Here is a 20,824-nt window from a genome sequence, read left to right on the forward strand (position 1 = left end):
TCTAGGCACTGTTTTGCCATGTTGTGAATAGCAGAAACAAATGCAGTGGCCTATCCATTTTGAAATAGATAGCCTTTCCTTGTGATCCTGCAGCATATGACACTAGAAGTTGCTCAGTCTTTCTGAAATCTTTAGTTTTGTTCAATTAGAAGCATAGCTGTCTGTGTATGTCCAAAGAATGCAGAAGTCTCTCCCCTTTATTCTGTGGGTTTGGATAAAAAGTGAGCAAATGAATGGTTTGATTAAGAGCCACACTGGACACTACCTTAGGCATAAATGTTGGGTTCATCCTTAGAGAAACCCTGTCTGGATGGAAAATAATAAAAGGTTCCACAGCCATTAATGCCTGTAACTCTGAGACTCTTCTTGCTGAAGTAATTGCTAGGAGCAGAGCTGTTTTCCATGATGAGAATTTTATCTTGTCTGTGTTGGCTGGCTCAAAAGGAGGCAGTGTGAGTTTTTCCAAAACAAAATTAAGGTCCCATGTAGGTATTGGTGCTCTCCTTGGGGGTCTTATGTTTTTGGCCCTTCTGAGGCACTGCCTTAGCAGTGGATGTGAAAAAATAGGCGGCTCTGTATTGTAATGAGCTGAAATGCCAGAGGCATGGATCTTAATTGATGAGAAGGATAGGCCTTTGTCCAGCATCTCAGTTAGGTATTGTAAAATCTGAGGAATATTTGGAACAAGTGTGTCAAATCCTTGTGCCTGGTTCCAAGCACAGAATCTTTTCCATTTTTCTGCATAAGATTTTCTGGTGCTGGGCCTCCTGGCCTCCAAAATAACATCCATAACTGCTTTAGAAAGAGGAGTGCTTTGAGTGTTTACATTATCCGCCATGCAGCCAGATTTAAGGTTCTGAGTTGGCTGTGCAGGATCTGATTGTTTTGTTGGGTCAGTAGACGAGGAATTTGAGGTAAGGTCCAGGCTGGGCCTTGAGAAACTCTTTAGGACTGGATACCAGTGCTGGCGTGGCCAGTCCGGAGCAATCAGTATCATTTTTGGCTTCTCTTGTCTGAACTTTAAGAGTACCTTGTGGAGGAGAGGCAGAGGAGTAAAGGCATATACTGTAAGGGTTTTCCAGCTGAATGATAGAGCATCCACCTTCCATGCTTGCTTGTGATAAGTCCTTGTGCAAAAACTCTGCAGTTGGCAGTTGTGTGGACAGGCAAATAGATCTATGTCTGGGCACCCCCATTTCCTTGTTATCATGCTGAAGACTTGTGGATCTAGTTTCCACTCGTGAGGGTCCATGAGGTTTCTGCTTAGTTTGTCTGCCAGAGTATTTGTCTTTCCTGGCAGGAATTGTGCTTGCAGATGCACTTGATAAGTCAATGCTGTGTTCCACAAAGTCATGGCTTGTCTGCAGAGGAGGTAGGAATGTGTGCCCCCTTGCTTGTTTATGTACCACATGACTGTAGTATTGTCCGTCTTTATCAATAGTTGTCCTGGATGATGTAGGTCCTTGAAGGCTGTCAGGGCATTCTGTACAGCTAGCATCTCTTTTTGATTTATATGAAGATGCATTTGGCTTGCGGGCCACGTGCCCTGAATACATTTTCCTATCATGTGGGCCCCCCCAGGCATAATCCGATGCATCTGTTGTTAGTGTCTGCCTGGCTGTGGGTAAAGTAAATGGCTGTCCCTTGTTGTGGTGACAGGCCAGTGCCCACCATCGAAACTCCTGTTGCAGGCAGGGAATGAGGGTAATTAAGGTTTCCAGGCTGTGGCAATGCTGAGTCCAAACACTTTTTAGGCACCATTGTAGTTTCCTCATATGCAGTCTTGCATATGGAATTAGCAGAATGCAGGATGCCATGAAGCCCAAAGCCTGCAGAATTTTTCTTGCAGGTAACTGGGTCTTTGTTGCCATCTTAAGTAGGAAATCAGTTGCCATTGTTTGTCTGGTGTGAGATAAGCCATCTGGGCAGTTGTATTTAAGCTTGCACCCAGGAATATTATCTCTTGAGGGTACTAGTTTTGATTTATTTTTGTTTATTGTGTACCCTAGGCAAATCAGTAATATTTTTACAAATGCCAGATGCTTCAGTAGAATGTCTTTGCTCTCTGCTTGAATAAGGCAGTCGTCCAAATAGGGATATATTTGGATTCCTCTTTGTCTGCAAAATGCAATTACTGGTGCCAGGCATTTTGTGAAGACCCTGGGCGCCGTAGATAAGCCAAAGGGCAGTGCAGAGAATTGGTAGTGCATTCAGTCAGCTATGAATCTGAGGTATCTTCTGCACATTTGTCTGATTGGGACATGCAGGTATGCCTCTTTGAGGTCCAAAGTTATTAACCAAGCCTTCTTGCCCAGCCTGGGCAGAAGCTGCTGTAGTGTCAACATTTTGAATTTTGGAACATCCAGATAAGTGTTTAGAATAAACAGGTCCAGTATTGGTCTCCAAGTTTTGTCCTTTCTGGGTACCAAGAAAAATCTTGAGTAAAATCCTTGTCCCTGCTCGTGCTGTGGTACTGACTGAATAGCCCTCATGTCCAAGAGAGATGAAATTTGCTTTTGTGCCTCTGCCCATTGATTGTGTGGCAGGTCTGGCATAACTTTTGTCTTTGGAAGAGTGCGAAAATGGAACCTGTAGCCCTGAGAAACTATATTCAAGACCCATTTGTCCTGGGTGATCATGTGCCAATTTTGTAAAAAAGTGCTAGTTTTCCCCCTAAGGGTGCTGCCAAAAGGTAAGTGCTCGGCCTTGGCAGTGGAAAGTCATTGGGACCGTTTCCTATACAGCTGTGACTTGTCTTCTCCGCTTTTGGAGGTAGAAGCACCCCATTGTTTAGGCCTGTATGAGCCTTGGGGCCGAGATCTGCCTCTAGGGCATCTGTATCTGCCTCTTTGTGGCCTGTCTGACACAGGAAAGGACCAATTCTTAGAAGGCCACTTCCTGCTAAATCTAGGTGGTTGAACCTGTAAAAAATCATTTACTATCTGCATAGATTTCGCTTTATCCTCCATTTTGACACCTCTTCTGCCTTAACACCAAAGTATCATGCTGTAATGGAGCATCCAATAATTTTGCTTTAACATGATCAGGCAGATTCTGTTCCTTTAACCAAGCATGCCTTCGAATGACAGAGCCTGTAAAAGTGGCCCTGCAAGAGGCCTCCAGTGAATCAAAACCACGTTGCAAAGTATGCTTTCCCACTTGTTCAACTGCATGCAATAAATCCTGCATTTCCTTGTTTTCAGCACATTCAGAATTTGTCATTTTCTGTTTTAACAGTGACATTAAGTATTGCTGATATTTAAGCATATGAAACTGACAATTTAAAGCCCTTACAGCCAAGGTAGCAGAAGTGTAAACTTTTCCCCCCTATCTGTCCAGTGCTCTAGAATCGCTATCAGAGGGAACAGGGTTTTTTGCAGTGGAAGCCTTGACCTCTTTGGGACCCAGAGATATAGTTTCTGGGTCAGCAGCAGGGTTTTTATACAGAAATTTATGTGAATCTGGAACCCTGTAGTACCTGTCTGGCTTAACGGGTGCAGAGGGTAAAGAGTAAGGAGACAGGCCGGACTCTGAAAATACATCATCTACAATGTCTAGTACAGGTGGAATAGCAAGAGATCTGTGCTGAGGAAGTAAAAGAAAATCTCTGAGCCTTTTCTTAGATTCTGAGTAATCTTGGCTCTCCCAGTGAAAATGCTCCCTCATGGTATACAGGGTTTCCCCAAAAGAATAGTCCTCAGGAGGAGAGGCTGAAGGGATTGATTCTTTAGCATCAGAATTCTCATAGGGAGGAAGAGAGTATCCCTGTTCTGAAGAAGAATCAGAAGAAACTGAAACTTGATCAAAAGAATCATATTCAGTGTCTTGCCTAGGCCTCTTATCAGGAGGGGGAATGGGAACCTCTGATCAAAATAATTAGGTCTTCGGCCATTTTGAGCATCTGTTTCTTAGGCATGGAAGTCTGTCCAGGAGAATGCTGTACTTGTTTCTTTGTCTTTAAAGCTGGCTTGGTTTTTGTCTTGGAAGCTGAAGTTGGCTTGATGTATAACTGTGATGGTCTGAAATCACCCTTAGAAGCCGATGCCTGCTCAGCGGTTCCGGACCCATCTGAGGGACTAGTTTCCGAAGGTCCAATACCTTGATTATCCAGAGGCCTAGTGGTCTCCCCATGGGAGTCTGAAGCAGCCTGTGGCTCTGAGGTAGCGGGTGTCAGGGGCTGCGAAAGCACCTCATTGAGAACCGGCGAACCAGCGACTGGCCTAGCGGAGGCTTCGTCATCAGTTTTGGACCTCGGATGCCTGCCCTTTTCTTTTTCCTTGCACTTTTTATGAACTCCAGTCGTCAGCTGTTCCGACGGCATTATATAATTAAACCTTCGGCCAAAGTAATGAAATACAAAATCGTACCAACGCTTAATAGTGCGTTGGTTAAATCTAGCACAAAACCGACAACTGGCAACGTCGTGGTCAGGGCCTAGGCAAGGAATACAGTAAGAATGAAAATCCTTATGAGGTATTTGCTTCCCACAAGAAATACAATTGTTAACTTTTTCTGACATCAGTCTGGAGCAAGAAAAAAGCTTACCCAACAGGATACTTAGCTTTATAGAAGACTTCGGATCTGAAATTCGATTTTGAAAATCTCAGGAGTCGGCCGACTGGCACTTGCGAACTGCTTTTGCTTTGGGCACCGCAAGGTAAGAAAGACTGAAGAAAATGGCGTCGGCTGCATCTTATATACCCCTGGCGCACTGACGTCAGGAAAGAGGCGACAGCAACCGACGCTGGACCAGGACTTTGGAATTCAGGCCGACTGTGGGTAGCCTGCCAGCAGGATAACCCAAGTGTAATGACTGCAACAGTAAAACACGATGAACATCATAGAATTCTTCCCATCTAGCAAGTACAAGATTAGCATAGCTAAAAAAAAAAACAAAAAACTTTTAGCGTAGCTAAAAATATATATATATATATATATCTATCTTATTCATCTGCTCTTACTGTAATGGTCTTAGTTGCTTTTCTGCGTGCTGTTATCTGTTCACTCTTACTCTGCACTTATTACTGCTTGTTAGTAGCCTTCTAATTTACTGCCTTCTGCACTTGTTTTTTAGTAATTTGTTAATTTAACTGCATTTATTTAAACTGTATTTGCCGTAGTGTTGCTACACGTTCGGGTGTGCTGGCCTGCACTACAATTTGAATTGTATTTACTGCTGTTTTAGCTGCTTTTCTGTAAAAAAAAAAAATAAATAAATAAAAATAATTCTAAGCTTGTTTCCTGCCTTTCCTGTAACTAGTCAAGTCCAGATACAGACTTGCTGTATCCAGGACTGTTGGTAAGCTTCTGAGCCCCGCAAGCCTTTCTGTGTTGGAGGGAAGCCTTCTAGCTTATCAGTGGGAGTAGTAAGCACTAGGTAGCCTATCTACCATGGGAAGAGTGGGTTTTTGGCCGTTTGGGCAGTTTTTTCCATCTTTTTCTATTTTCTGGTTAAAAGCCCGTTTTGCATTTGGTCCCCGCCTTTCCTATAACTAGTGTAATCCAGGTACATATTTGCTGTATCCAGGACTGTTGGTAAGCTTCTGAGCCCCCCAAGCCCTTCTGTGTTGGAGAGAAGCCTTCTAGCTTATCAGTGGGAGTGGTAATCACTAGGTGACCTATCTACCACAGGAGGAGTGGTTTCTGGTCCAGAAATTATAGTTTATTGGCCATTTGGGAAGCTTTTCCATCTCTTTCAACCTTCTGACTTAAAAGCCTGTGTTTGCACTTGTTTCCTGCCTTTCCTGTTACTAGTCTAGTCCAGGTACAGATTTGTTGTATCCAGGACTCTTTGTAAGCTTCTGAGCCTTCCAAGCCTTGCCGTGTTGGAGGGCTAAAAGCTAGCTAAGCTAAGTAGGAGTTTGGTATAATGGTTAAGGTGTCTGCCTTACAAACACAAGGTGCAGAGTTTGATTCTGACATGGGGTAATTGGCTAGGCTTAAAATTGCCCACAAGGGCACTTAGCCTAGTATGAATCTATGCAAACTGTGTTTGCCACCGGGGTCCCCATTGCTACACCTAAAATCTGGTGATAAATAGCATCATTAAACCTAAAAACATTATTTCCTAAAACAATTCTAGCAATGAACATATCAGAGAAACTTTGTTCTGTGTGTAATTACTATGCCTGACTAGAAACTCTCTCACATTTTGTATACCAGTGTTATTAGGGATCACAGTAAACAATGACTTAATGTCCATCGTCACCAAAACAGCTTCATTGCAGGAATTCGTTTGCAAAAACAATCCCAACGCAGTTAAGAAATCATGTATATCCTTAATATAACTATTACTAAATTTTAATAAAGGTTTCAACTGTTGGTCAAGATATCTAGAAATGTCCATAGTAACGCACTGTCCCCCAGAGACAATCAGTCTCATGAGAGGACAGTGCAAGTCTTTATGAATTTTTGGAAGGCCATAAATAACTGGACACAGGATGCTCAATATATAAATAATTATACTGCTCAGGAGTGATCATTAATTGCATCAACTGGTCATATAGAAGTGACTTGACTTTATAAATCGCATTATTCATGTACACACTATTAATGACTTTAAAAGTACGTTTATCCATCAAAACTGTTTCATTAAATCATAATACTTATCAGCGTTCATTACAACTACTTTGCCCCTTTTATCGATAGGCTTGATCTCTATATCAGTTCTTCCACATAATTTAAATAACACCTTCCTTTCCTTTTCTTCCAGGTTAAAATATTTGTCACATTTGCCTTTAAAAAATAAGTTATAAAAATCATACTGACACATCTTAAAAATGCCATAACAGTTGCTCAGCTAATGGGTACAAACAAACTGCTTAATTTAAGTTCACAATTTATCTCAGAGGTAGCATTTTTAAACATTGTTTATTAGGAATTTAGATTTAAAAACTAACATAATTCAGTAAGACAATTATTAAGCACCCCACTGATAGATGGTATAAGTGATAGTCCTTTGTCCAAAAGCTTAAGTTCACCAATATCAAGAACAACATTAGATAAATTAACAACAGTATGACCAGTCAAATTTTCTTGCTCCTTCTTACTGGTCCTACTTTCAGTGATGTCCCAAGTCCCTTCTGTGGATGAAAAACAGTTTTCTGCATTGTTTCTCAGTGGAGGCTCATTCCCCTGGTCTTGGATTGTGTTGGTCCTTGTATTTGTAGGGGCAACTTCAATTGAATTCTTGCTGTTTCTAAAAAAATAAAATGCTACCAGTAGGCTCAGTAGCTTTTATATTAATCTGTGCACCTCTATTATTTCGAGATGCAGAGTTAACAGCAGCAGTATTTGAATTTACAGCACTAGTGGTCTGAGCAGAATCAGTCACAAAACAAAATACAATTGTATTGAGAAAGAGTTTTATGCTCAAAAGCTTTACGTTCTGTTTTCAGTAAATAAATTGTTATGCAGACGTTCGTACCTCGGTTTGTTTGATTTCACACTTAGGATTCTTGCTTGATGTTGTAGTCTAGAAGGTGTTTATTTTTAATTTTTTTGACTGGAAAAAACAAATGAGACCATACATTTTTGATGATTACAGATGGGCTTCAACATTTAGTCACAAAGCGTCATCACTGGGGGCTTCTTGATTGCCCCTCATTTGCATCTCTGGACTGGTCTCTGTTCATTGAGAAGAAAAAGAACTTGAAAAGTCAAAAGATGAAAAACAATATAGAAAAAGGATCATACCTAAATTTTATAACAAACACAATAATTAAAACAATTCAATGGACTGTATTGAAAACAGTAAAATAAAATGCTTAATATAATGTACAATTTAGTGATCATTCTGTCTGGTAGTTGGCACAGAGGGTAAAGGTCATGAGCTGTAGTTCCTGTAGTACAGGGTTCAACTCCCTCAGTCTTCACTTGCTTACTGTGTAACCCTGATAAAAATCACTTAACCAGACATTGCTCCTGTGCCACCCCTGGAAATGTATGTGTGGCCAGCGGGCCTACCTGGTTAACAAATATGTATTAGTATTATTAAATGTAACTATTATTATAACACTGGCAGTGTCTCAGAAGCCTATATGTTTTTGTGAATGAATTAAAATCAAGCTTAAACACAAACTCAATTACAATCCCTAAAATACTAGCTTTATTTTTTGGAATAAATTCACAGACTTGTTCTAAGATTATATCTTTGTCCATGATATATAAAACCTTTAGAGCTGAAATTGTCATTTCAGATTATTCATTTTGGAATTATTCAACTAAAGTCAACAAAGAATCATTTTCAGAAGCCAATAAATCTTTAAATATATAAATAATACATCATCATCCCTTTAGTGGAAAATTTTTACATGGAAATTCCTTCATAGACGTTTCCTAACTCCACACCAAATTGCATTAATGTATAAAAATATATATGGTTAAATGTTGGAGGTGTGACAAAATATTAGATGTAGATTGGTCACATATGTTTTTAAACCGTAAAATGATATCCCAATTTTGGTCCAAATTCAAAGATTTTACTAAAACATTGTGGTCACACAATTGTGAAATAACAGGTTCACTATTATTATTTAATGCACCAACACCAGATTCAATACCAAAAACACAAACACATCTTCTTTGGTTACTTCTTGCGAATGCAAGCAAACTTGTTACAATAAAGTGGAAATGTCAGAAACTCCTCTCATTCTCAGATTTTATTTCTTTAGCAAAAATTGTTTGTAATAGGGAATTATATAATGCTTATATCAGAATAAATGTTACACACAAAAAATTATCATGGTTAAAACTAAAGGATCTTTTGGATAAATTTTAATAATGACAAGAAAATGATTTCTGTTATAGACCTTGTATATAGTTCTGTTTTGCTTTTTTCTGTATTTGATATATTTTGTTTTTATTGTTGTCATGCTTTCATATATCGTATATTCCATGGTTATTTAAAAATTAATATAAAAATTCTGAAGAAAAAAAAAAGAAGACTATATGTTTGCCTTTTATACAGGAAACCTCTGATCTATATTCCAGTACTGATGCTCAAATGTTGCAGTGGGGCTGCTGCACTCCTGAGTTGCTATACTGAAGATGCCTGAGATGGCAGTAACTTTGGTGGGGAGCTCTACTGTGAGTTTATTCTGAAAAAAACCCTGTTGATTAAAAAATTCTGCTAATGTCCGAGATCAAAGATGGCTATGGTTCTGTAAGCACTGCTATTCCTAGCTCTCTGAAAATACCTGGAAAAAAATCATTTCAGATAACCCAGAGGAGCAAAAATAACAAAATAGTATGAGGAACTCATCTAAGAGACACAACAGCAACAAAAAATCCAAAAAAAGAAGGGAAAAAACAGAAAAAAATGGAAGGATTAATTAAGATTTACAATTAAGCCGATGGCATGTGGTACTGAGGCCCTGCCCTACTGAGCTACAGAATCTCTGCAACCTACCTAGGCACAAAATGTCAAAAGAAGAAAACACCATGGAAACTTCTACAACAAAGACTAAGTACTCAGTTTTAGCTACACCTGAAAAGATACAACAATAAAAAGACAGAATATCACAAAACAACTGGAAAATTCATAAACTCAGCATAAAACAGATTAGCCAGCAAACCTAGAAAACATTAAAATGCATTACTACTCATACAGCAAGCAATTCAAGACATTTCCTTACAATTCAAAACATCTGTAGAATCCTTCAATCAAATCTTGACCAGAATGGAAAAACAGAATCTAAAATCCTGGAAAATTAAATAAAAATAGATATTGTACAACAAAAATCTGACTCTAATCAAAAAGAAATCCAAGACATGCAAGCTAACCTGATAGACCTTGAAGCACACTCTAGAAGAAACATAATTATCAGAGGAATCCCTGAAACTATTACACATAATTTGATAATGACCAACAAACAAATACTACAAGTATTACTGCTGGAATCTGGAGACCCACAACAGATAATAACAGAGAGAGCCCATCATGCTTTAAGAGAATCCCAAACAGCAAACAAGCCCAGACCTGTTTACATTAAACTTTTAAATTACCAAGATACTTCAAAGATCTTATTTACTGCAAAAAAGAAAGGCTTTATTACCTGGAACAGAAACAAAATTTTCTTTGCTCAGGATCTTCCCACACAAATAAGGCATGCCAGACAGCAGCTCTCACTATTTCATAAATACCTAATAGAGAGAAATATAAAATTCCAAATGAAATACCCAAACTCGCTCCTTTTCCAATTCAAAGATGTCAAACACAAGATGGATAATCCAAAGGAGGCTTAAGAAACCTTCCAAGCAATTTTCAAAGAAATTCCCTCTCTGGAAACAAAATGATTAAAGACTTTCAGCAAAATGAGCTTCAGATTAATTTCCATCCATGTAGGAGTTACTTTTAGCCAGGGAACATCCAATTCCAGCTGGTTTCAGCTTTGCTAGGCTTGCAAAATGCTGTGGCCATCCACGAGGTTTGTATGGAACTCAAGTCAATGCAGCAGGAACAGAAAATGCGGTATTTGTTTGCCAGGTAGCCCAAATTACCACATCCTGGGACTTTACAACTAATTATGCTCCCCCTACGAAGCAGCTCGTGGCCATAAAGACAGCAAAAAAACAAGACATGGCAATAAAAAGCATTATAAAGAAATGAAGCTTTGGATGTCCAGAGAAGCAGGAAACCAACAGGATTATTCTTTACAAGATGATCGGTCACGAATCCCAGGTCTTCTGTACATCATAAGGTACTGAGCAACAAAACTATACTAAATAAGTATATTATGTAATATACTGCAGAATACCTTAAATTTAACAGCTTTTTGCTGTCTGGGGAGAAAGTTTGCAAAAAAAGCAACTGACACTGACTTGATATGATGCAAAACAAACTATCAAGCATAAACTAATGTAAATATATATATATATATATATATATATATATATATATATATATTTTTTTTTTTCCTTCTTGCTGACACTTAGCTTTATCTTCAAAAAAATACATTGCTGTATTTGAAACAACCATTGATTACAAATATTAGAGAAAGAGTTAGAAAACTGTGAATCTTAATATTGTGTGCTTATACACTGAGAAACATCTCTGTTGACACAATTCTAGTGTGTTCTTTTATTTTTTTCTATGTTCCAGTGATAAAAAAAGTTTTATCAGGGAAGCTGCTCTGTTAAAATTGACTGTGTTACACAGACATACTTAACAGAGAGAGAGGTCAACCAATAAATATAAACAGTTGATACCTATGCAAAGATGCTCAAGTTATACTTCTCTGGCTGCTGGACAAGCACTATAGTTTAAAGGACAAACTACATATTACTACAATGAAAACAGAAGGAATGTAAAAAGATACCAGCACTATAATGTAAAATATTTAAAAACAAATGCATTTCTGGGTACTACCATCATTACAGGCTATCTTAGTGATGAACTAAGAAGAGTTCAGATATTAAATAATAGTAAAGAGGTTATCAGAAACCTTTTAAGTTATGATGATGTTATAATAACATGTTAAAATCTTAAAATGTTAAAGTTTAATTGCCTTAACTTTCTGCTTACGTTTAACAAATACTAAGTGTATAAAATGAGGTTTAAAAGGTTCTATGCTATATATGTACTAACAGACAATTTTCGAATAATAGTATTAACAAGTACCTTTAAGAGGAAGAGACTAGGAAATAGTATTAAGGAGTGCTGTTCTATGTTCGGCTTTCTCTACATTGGTGTTATTAGTGACTTTAAGGGGAACTGCATGAAAACTACTCTGCATAAAGAGTACTCTCTAACACACATAGTGGGGAAATATCATTCTTATAAAAAAACTCTCATAATGTGGAACAAATGGGCAAAATGTGGAACACATACTCATTGCTTACCAACAACTTCAAGGAAGGTCACTGGATGGTTAAAATATGCTGGCTTTATTTATAAAGAAGATCTTTTAATGAATTAATGTGATTCATTTCTATTTACAACGGATTTCACTTAAAAAAATTCCTAACACTGAATGTGTGACAGAGTCTTTCAATGTGGAACTTTGAGGAACTTCGAGGAACATGAACTTTTTAAGACCCCAAATGAGGTGCGTCCCTCGTAATGCATACTTGAGAGGTATGCACATACACTCTAGATAAATGTTTCATGACATCTAAGACATTAATGAGATAAATATGGGAACTAGAATCATGGAATGTTAAAGGTCTGCAGTTAAAAAAACAAAACAAATCTATTTTTGCATCTTACATTTAAAACCAAAGCCAAAATAAATTTAATCCAAGAATTTCATCTTACAAAAGAAAAATGGACAAACATAAAATGGATAAAACAAAGAGTGCAGGGGTCACAATATTAATTAAACAAGACTTTCAAGGCAACATAATTAAAACTGATACTGACATAGAAGGAAGATGGTGTTATATAGTCTACACTAGCCCTGCTATTCCAAAACCAGTACTACTGCTTAATATTTATGCTCCATGCAATAACCAACAACACTTCATCATGTCACTATATGCCTTATTAACAAAATTTAAAGACACCTTTATAATTACTGGTGGAGACTGGAACTCGTATCAAAATCCAGATATGGATAGATCTAACCTTAATAAAACATTTAATAAACAGGCCACACTAGCAATTAGGGAACTTAAAAAGATTTCAAAACTATTTGATCCTTTCAAGTACTCAGAGAGATAATAAAACAGAAAATTTCACCTTCTAATCACAATGCCACAAAATGTGGTTGAAAATTGACTTCTTTCCAATCTCTGATATATTCGGTAACATGAAAGTAACAACCTAAACACATACCAGATTCTTCACCGACCACTCTAAAATAACACTACTTATCGAATGGGATAATAAACAACAACCTATAGGAGGGTTCAACTGGACATTGAATTCCAATCTCCTAACAAAACAAGATGTGATAGAGGGCATTACTTCTCTATTAAACTCCCAAACTTCAAATCTATCCAACTCACAATTACCTCTAGATATTGAATGGGCTTTGACAAAAGCTCAGGCTAGAAGATATCTGATTAACAAGGCAATACATTATAAAAACTATTCACTAAAGAAGAATCAGTATTAAAAGATAGAATAAGACAAATGGAATCAGAATTAATGTCAGGTCCTAACAAAAACACCGAAGAGCTCCTAAGGAAAACACAAAAAAGAACCATATCTGAAAGAAGCAAGAAATCTGTCATTCATTGAAATGAGAAACCTTGACAAATACACTGAGTCTATGCAAATACCATCAAGGGCTATAGCGCAACTAATTTCTCTATACGAATCCACACCCATTATAACAGAAATTTATCACCAGAACAAATCATATAAGAATAACCAAGTAATAACAAATCTCTCTGAGCAACTTTACATTCAGATTAAGGGTCTATATTACAAGATCAAAGCTTTAGTTAAACAAATAACTAAAGCTCGATCTTATAATATCGAAACCCTAAAATATCGAATGGCTGATTCAACCCAGGGAAGTGCTTCCCTTGGCCATTATATGGATTATGCCCTTTTCTCCAATTTGGAGTGATCTTGGAGTTGGCATATTTAATTGGGGGGTGTGAGGGGTGAAGCCCCCCTCTTGATTTCGGGTCTAAAGTTTTTTTTTTTTTTATTCTGATGTGTCCAAGGGAAGTGTTTCCCTGGGTTCAAATGGCCATTTGACATTTTACGGTTTCGATATTACAAGATCTATCTTTAGTTATTTGATTAACTAAAGCTTCGATGTTGTAATACAGATGCCAGATTTATGGGAGCAAATTTTACCACCCTCAGAAATGGACAGAAAAACTTTCCTTCAAGATACAATTTTTCCCTAAACCAGATGCTAGTCAACAACATATCCAATCTCACTAAATGACATCAATACAATTAAAAATCTAAAAGCAAACAAGGCTCCAGGTCCAGATGGCCTCACATCAGAATTTTAGAAGTGTTTCAATATGCTAGTTGCCAAAATACTCCAGCAGGTACTAACCTATATAATAAATAAGAAAATAAATGACTTACACTTTAATGCCTTGAAAACCATCGTTATTTTGAAAGAACAGTCAGATCCTAAAGACCCTAGCAGTTACAGACCAATTTCATTACTAAATTTAGATGCTAAGATTCTTACGTCAATACTAGCAAACAGACTGAAGAACATTATGGCTAAAATCATATCACCAGAAAAATCAGGATTTACTCCATTTAGACAGACTAGTGACAACACCTTAACTCTTGAAGCTATGATAACCTTTGCAAATAAAAAAATGCCCGTATACACAATAGTAGTAGATGCCCACAAAGCTTTTGATAGAGTGAATATCACATTCTTCCTTCAACTTTTACCCTATTTTGAATTATCTAACAAATTTATCCAAATAATCAAAATACCATATGAAAACCCTTGCACTAACCTACACATAAACACATCCTTCTCAAACAGAATCAAGATTAAAAATGGGACAAGACAGGGATGCCCTCTATCTCCCTTCTAGGACACACTCTTCCTGTACATTAAACAGAAGATATATCATAACCTACCATCTATCTTCAACACTAAAATCTTCTACACAGCCTTCGCTGATTTATTTCACCATCCCTATCTGACATACCCAAATTACTAAAGGCAATTGAACATTTCTCAAATATATCTAATTATGGACTAAACTTAAACAAAACCAATATTTTCCCTTTAAGCCCCCCCAAACTACTATCGTTATTCCCATTTTTAGATGCAATTAAGATAAAAGACTCAACCAAATATCTTGGAATTACATTTTTTTCAAAACAAGAGAGACTTTTACCAAAATAATATACTGAACAAATGGAATATAATAATGCAAGACTGTAACAGATGGAATAACCTCAAAATACCATTCCTATCCAAGGTCTCAATAATCAAAATGAACATTCTACTCAGAGTAATTTATGCATTTATGACCACTCAAGTGATAATCCATAACAAGTTCTTCAAACAAATACATACATTTCTAGCTAAATTCATACGGGAACCTACAAAAACAAGAATCTTATACCAAAAACATTCACTAGCTAAACTAAAAGGGGGGCTAAACTTACCAGATTTTAATTTATGCTATTTCATTATCAATAGTAGCAGGATAATAAAGATAGCGGAATATGCTCCATCACCCAATACTTGGTCGCCAATATGGCTGAAAATATATTATAACTACATAAAATCTCTAGAATGTAATCCTAGAACTCTCCCTTTTCTAACCAAAAAAGACATAGCAGCATACAAGATCACTGATCCTTTAAAACACTTCATCCGCATACTTCAAAAGTTGCTTATTTCCCTTGACCTTGGGCCAGCATTGGACATCCTTCAACCAATCCATAATAACCCAAATCTAAAAATTAATAACTTAATAACCCTCAATAACTGCCCCTTATTAAAAGGCATAAGAATTTGGGATATCTACCCTTACTTCATCTATACAATCCCAGAGCTGAGATCGCAACTTAACTTACCAAAATCATAAACTATTATCTTGAGAAAAATTAGAGAAATATGTTCTATACACCTTCAAAACATTAAATTAAAAAAAGTAGATATAAACAATTGTGAAACTTTATAAAATACAATGCTATCCAGGAAGAAAATTATATCCAACACATATAAATTAATATCACAGATTAAAATCACAAAATACCACAAACTGTAGAATCCAAAGACAGCTAACAAGAAGCCCGAGGAACACAGCCCTGACTTAGTGAAACACGTTCAGAAAAGCAGTCCAAGATGAAAACTTGAATTGTTCCAATTTAATCTAAAAAGATCCAAAAAAATACATCCAACGGATAAGACCTTTCATCATTTTCAATAAGAACTTCATCAGATAAAGGAAAAAAGCATTTAAGTCACCTTTTAAATAATTCACATTAAAAACATCACTGACAATCAACATATAAAGACACACCCTATAATACATAATATAAAAAAGTAAGAATGTAAAATTCTAAAGCTAATATATATATATATATATATATATATATATATATATATATATATATATACGTAAATAATCTTTATATAAAATTCTATCTTTCTAAGGCTTTTAGTTTAAAGAGCTAATAGAAGTATGTTCATTCAAACCTGGCCAGTTGCCTGCATTAAGATGCATCTGTCAGTATAATTCAAGTTTTTTAAAATAAGTGACCAAGCACCACCTCGTATATCTGTTTTAATGCTGTCTGTTACAACAAATTTAAATGAATGACCATCATTTTCTAAAATGTGTTTATTCAGGGCATTTGTTTCTTTTCTCACCCTAATGTCATATAGGTGTTCATAGATGTGGTTTTTCAATTTACAGTCTGTTTTTCCAATGTAATAACAACAACATGCAGTACGTAATGCACAATATATAAACTTTTTCAGAACAACAGTTGTATTTGTGCTGAATCCTAACATTGATGTTATTAATGTGAAATACCCTGCCCTCAAGAATAAATTTACAATCGTTACACATTCCAGATCTACTCATATAACTTTCATTTGTTTTAATATAATTGTTTTTTGTTTCAAATATGTTTTTGAGATTCCTACCCTTCTTAAAGAACACTGTGGGGTTTGTACTCTTGTCTAGACTCAAAATAGACCAATTTTTCAATAAAATATTTCTCAGTTTAAAACTGCCTGCTGTAAACACAGTAATAAAAGAGCTCCTACAGTTCCTATTATCCTCTGTGTTTCCAGTGATGGTCACTGTGAATGGAATTAACGTTGGTTACATGGTATACTAAAAGAGGTAGAAAAATAACTCTCTTTTTGTTGATCACTTCCAACATGATGTCTAAAATGAATTTATATGGATAACTCCTACATAGGAACATTTGTTTTACTTTATCACATTCACATAAAAAAGCATCCATGGTAGAAACCATGCGTGCAGCATGCACAAACTGTCCCTTCACAATGGCTTTCTTTTGTTTCAAGTGGTGGTTACTCGAAAAATGGAGTAGGGAATTGGAGTAGGTTTCTTTTCTAAAAATTTGGGATAGAAACCTTCTATTCTGATAGAATTATTATAAGTATGTGTGAACTTCAAAAATTGAGTATTAGAATTGATATAACAAATTCACTAATAACTTCACTGGCTCCGTCCCATAAAATAAAATCATTATCCAAAAAACATGTGTAACACATATATGTAAAAAAAAAAAAAAAAAGTGACGAAAAACATTTTCTACCATTGTGCAACTACAATGTTAGCGTAAATGCCCCCACAAGCCGAACCCATTGCTACACCTTCCTGTTGTAGATAAATTTCATTGTTAACAATATGAAGTTGTTTTTCAATACCAATTCTAACAACTGTGAATAAACTACAACATTGTCATGCCCAATATCCTTGTCATAAAGGAATTCCAAAAAACATTCTAACCAATATTGTGTGGGATAATGGAATAAAGATCCGTTATGTCAATAGTTACAAAGACAAAGATTTCCTTGAAGGGTGTCTCATTAATCAAACTCAAGAAACTCCATGAGTTTTTGCAAATGTGGGTTTCACCATAAACAAGATTTTTCAACTTGGTATCTAAAAATTTGCAATGGAGTGTGTAATGGAGCCCTTTGCATCAACAATGGGATGCACTGGTGGCTGGGTAAGGTTTTTATGGAGTTTCAGTAACCTAAACATAACTGAAATCCTAGGATGTAAAATAGACAAAAGATTCAACACATCCATAGATACAGAACCCTCAATGAACAAATCCTGGAGTTAATTTCTAATCCTGAATAAAAAGCAAAATACCAGGACATGGAGATGGCTGTAGAATCCAGTATAAAAATCTTTATTCGACACAAGCTCTTTCGTGGGTAACCCCACTTCTTCAGATGTCTAATACATTTTAAAAACAGTTCTTGGTTTAACTATCCTCTTGAACTTTAGAATTTTACATTCTTGTTTTTTTTTATTATGTATTATATTTATGTATTTTTTTAAATTACATATAGGGGGTGTGTCTTTATCAGTGACATTTTTAATGTGAATTAGTTAAAAGGTGGCCTAAATGCTTTTTTCCTTTATCTGATGTTTTTTATTGAAAAGGACGAAAGCGTTTATCTGCTGGATGTATTTTTTTAATCTTTTTGAAATAAATTGAAGCAATTCAAGTTTTCATCGTGGACTGCTTCTTTTCTGAAGGTGTTTCACTAAGTGAGGGCTGTGTTCCTTGGGCTTCTCATCGGCTGTCTTTGGATTCTAGAGTTTGTGGTCTTTTGTGTTTTTTTTTCCACTGGTCTGTTATGGCCAACGAGGCCTGTTTGGATGCTTCTGCCCTTCTTATAACACAGGACTCTGATTTCAGAGCTTTACAACAACTGGTTTCAAATCTCATTTCCACTGTTCAGGTATCACAGAAAGTGGATTCTGTGTTGAACACACCCCTTTGTGAGGTCAGACGTGATGTTCACTCCCCTTCTGGCGTGATTGGAAGTCTTTTTATTTCAAACAGATTATAGAATATTCTTGACGAGCAAAGTACAGCTAATGGTGCACAATGTGCACTTCTCCACGGTGAAAGTAGGTCGAATAGTGGGGATTATTCTTTGCAAAACTCAATTTCTTGTGGACAACAACTTCTGGATTCAGAAGGGTGGAAATTTTATTCCGTACCGGTGTTAAAGGACTGGTTATCTGCCTCCATACATTTAGACAAAGAAAGAGGTATGGACACTAATTTTAACAATAATCTGCAAAGTTTATTTGATGAGTTTGACCACAAGCTTTCTAAAATAAAATGCCTACAATTGGGCAACTCCTAGTTTTTGGAATGTATTAGGGAAAATATTGTCCCAAAAGGGTTGATAATGTGGCGCTACCCGAATGGATTGCAAACTGGTTTTGACCTTTATAAAGAACATAAGTTATTTGATCCACATGATTTTGAATACGAGGGTAATAGTGAAAGACAATGAACTCATGATTAATGATTTGATTTAATCTGTGACTGACTTAGACCAGCGGATTTGTACTAATCCTCAATATAATGATTTTAAATACGAACACAAGCGGATTTTTAGAAGCATTGACCAACTTGTTAGTTCCATTAAAAATCACAAAATTAAAAAAGTTTTATGAGACAAAAGTGATTATGGGAAAGGTTTGGCCTATCCCACACCACCACAGGCTTGTGGCAAAAAGTTTCCTGGTGGGAATGAGAGCAGTAATGCTAGTTTTCATGATAATTTCTGGCAAAGTGAGACTGGTGAGAGTTTTTCAGAGGCAGAAGTTTCCACAATTGAGATGCTCGGAGTGTCTAAAGAACAAGTCAGACCCCTCGGGTCAACCCAGCTATTCCCACACGGAGAACTACACAGTGAACAATTCATCCAACACTTATTGGAACAGGAGAGGAAAGCCCACCACGGGAGGGAGGAGAGTTCCCCATCAGAGGTGGAACAATTAGAACTTAATTCACTGATGGACTTGGTTTCCTTGGATTGTTCCACTTTGGTGACTGTTCCTGTTGAAACATGAGATTATGTTTTGCCACCATGCAATATTGTCATGAACACGCTAAGTGATTTTAAAGTATATAATTTTTCTAATACAACAGTTTGAGTGAAACATTGTGATTTACTTTCAAAAGGCTTTACCTTTGTGCCCCACCACCATTTTGACATTGCTATTGTTTTAATAGATTTGAAACTTTATTTGCGCAAATTGAACCTTAATGTTTTATTTCAGAATTCAAAAGTTGATAATTGTATTAATCCTTTGGCCATTTCAAATACCTGCAATCCTCTCCATCCTACTGTTCAGTTTTTTGAGGTGGTGTGCAAATTGGATATTCATAGTTCCCATGTAATGCAAAATAAAATGTATGAAGTTAATCTTAACAGAGCGATAAAAAGTGTGTTAGATAAAGTAAGGATAATGAAACCAGATAAGGGGGAGGGGTTATAATGACTACAACAATAAGATGCTGGAAATTTTGAATGGAAATGCTTATTGAAAATCTTCCATCGATGAGGTAAATGGTTTATACAATAGGATTAGAAATGAACTGCATGATTTGTTCATTGAGGTTTCTATATCTATAGAAGTATTGAATTTTTTGTCTGTTTTTCACCCTAGGATTTCAGTTATGTTTGGGTTACTGAAACTCCATAAAAACCCTACCCAGCCACCAATACATCCCATTGTTGATGCAATGGGTTCCATTACACACCCCATTGCAAAAGTTTTAGATACCCAGTTGAAAAATCTTGTTTATGGTGAAACCCACATTTGCAAAAACTCATGGAGTTTCTTGAGTTTGATTAATGAGACACCCTTCAAGGAAACTTTCCTGTTTGTAACTATTGACATAAGGGATCTTTATTCCATTATCCCACATGATATTGGTTTAGAATGGTTTTCGGAATTCCTTTATGACAAAGATATTGGGCATGATGATGTTGTAATTTACTCACAGTTATTAGAATTGGTATTGAAAAACAACTTCATATTGTTTAACAATGAAATTTATCTACAACAGGAAGGTGTAGCAATGGGTTCGGCAAGTGGGGGCCTTTACGCTAACATTGTAGTTACACAATGGGAAAATAAATTTTTGTTTTCTTTACTTTTTTTTTTTTTTTTTTACATATATGAAGTATTACACACTTTTTTGGATGATGTCTTTATTTTGTGGGACAGAAACAGTGAACTTATTAGTGAATTTGTTTGTTATATCAATTCTACTACTCAATTTTTGAAGTTCACTCATACTTATGATGTTAACTCTATTTCCTTTTTGGATGTCCTGTTAATAAAAGGCTATCAGAATAGAAGGTTTCTATCCCAAATTTTTAGAAAAGAAACCTACTCCAATTCC

The sequence above is a fragment of the Protopterus annectens genome, chromosome 1.part0 (assembly GCF_019279795.1).
Source record: "Protopterus annectens isolate FY-2018-M chromosome 1.part0, PAN1.0, whole genome shotgun sequence".
Taxonomy (NCBI): Eukaryota; Metazoa; Chordata; order Ceratodontiformes; family Protopteridae; genus Protopterus; species Protopterus annectens.